The sequence below is a fragment of the Nannospalax galili genome, unplaced genomic scaffold, assembly GCF_000622305.1.
Source record: "Nannospalax galili isolate Female #2095 unplaced genomic scaffold, S.galili_v1.0 scaffold186, whole genome shotgun sequence".
Taxonomy (NCBI): domain Eukaryota; kingdom Metazoa; phylum Chordata; class Mammalia; order Rodentia; family Spalacidae; genus Nannospalax; species Nannospalax galili.
Window position 1 is genome coordinate 4,647,641 of NW_008358774.1, and position 1,680 is coordinate 4,649,320.

Here is a 1,680-nt window from a genome sequence, read left to right on the forward strand (position 1 = left end):
GGCAGGTGACTCTGTGAGTTCAAGGTCAGCCTGGTCTACATAGTGAGTTCCAGGCCAGTTGAGGCTACAGGGAGATCCTGTCTCCAAAAGAGAAAAATAAATAAATAAATAAATAAATAAATAAATAACACATTTTTGGGTTTTCACACCACCTAGGTATTACCTCTTTTGTCCTCGCTCTCTCCCTGTATAGCCCTCCCTTCCTTCCCCTTCCCCAGTTATAGTACCCCCAGTTTTCCCCATTTCCCCTCTGATAACACCTGTGTCCTACCATCCCCTCTCTTTAGCTCCTTCTTCCCCTCTGCTGACCTAGATTCTTTTTATGTGATAACACCTTGGCTCCTGGTGTAGCGCAGGAGTAGAGCACTTGCTTAGTATGTGTGAGGCCCCTGGTTCAATTCTAGTAATATTATAAAGAACAAAAATATACTGATGTCACCACCCTAAGGACCAGATACCCTTTTAAAATTCTCCATCAGTGATTTAATAGGATCAAATTAGACCTCATATCCAGGTCCAGTGACAAGAGAAGAGGGAAATAGCCTTTTCATAGGGGTGGTAGTAAAATAATTGCATTCACTGACTGTTACAGTATAGACACTGCAAACAAACCTTTAGCAATACTAACACCTAACTTGTGACCTTGGGAAAATTAATTAGCCTCTCTGAGTCTTAGTTCCCTCCTCTGTGAAATGGGAAAATGGTGTACCTTCCTCATAAGTTTGTGAGATTCAAATAAGGACAGCATAGGTGAGCTACTTAGTAAACACTTAGCATATAACTAGAGCTTGGGGTCTGCCTGCTACTGGGGTGGCCAGTCACTCATTCAGAAGCATTTGTTAAATACATTCTGTAGACCAATGATAGGGCTCAGCAAGTACAGGTGCTTGCTGAGCAAGCTTGGTGATCTGAGTTCAATCCCCACAACCCACATAAGGTCAAAAGAGAGAAGCAACTCCACAAAGTTTTCTTCCGACCTCCACAAGTGTGCTATGGCATGCATGCCCACATACATCAGACTCACACACAATAATAAATAAATAAGTACTATGATGATAAGTAAGACAGTTTCTTGCCCCTCAAGCCCTGTATCAGAGGTGAGTCAAAAGTGGTGTTAGGAAGTACTATGGTTACATCTAACTGCAAGAGGGGATGAAGAAAAGCTTTCTAAGAAGTGAGGGTTGAGAGCTGAGCCGTGGAGCTGGTTTGGAACAGAAGATATGCAGGGGTAGTGATGGCAGTAAGAAATAAAATGGGAATTTTCAGGGAGAAGTAGATCCAATGTTTCCTTTTAATGACATTTTGGTCACCTCCAAATTCAGTCATTGCATACTTTGTTTCATTCATTACATAGAGGAGTTAGACAATGAGGAATTATTGTTCACCATGTGAATGCCTACGGTGAGTGAGGCCCGATAGCAACACAAACAATAGATTCATGATGCCCACCACATGCAGACAGTGCACACAATGTTAGCAAGGACATTTGCAATTTGTGATCAAATAAACTAATCGACAGTTCCAGACTTTATGGAAACTGTAGAGAAAAAAATAGAAGACAATTCCCTGCCAACAAAAATGTGTATCAGGTTAAAGACCCAGATCTGCAATAGATCTTCCCAAGTTTCATAGGTTGGGCAAGTTTCAAAGCTAGCAACTGCTGCTGACATTCAGAGGGTA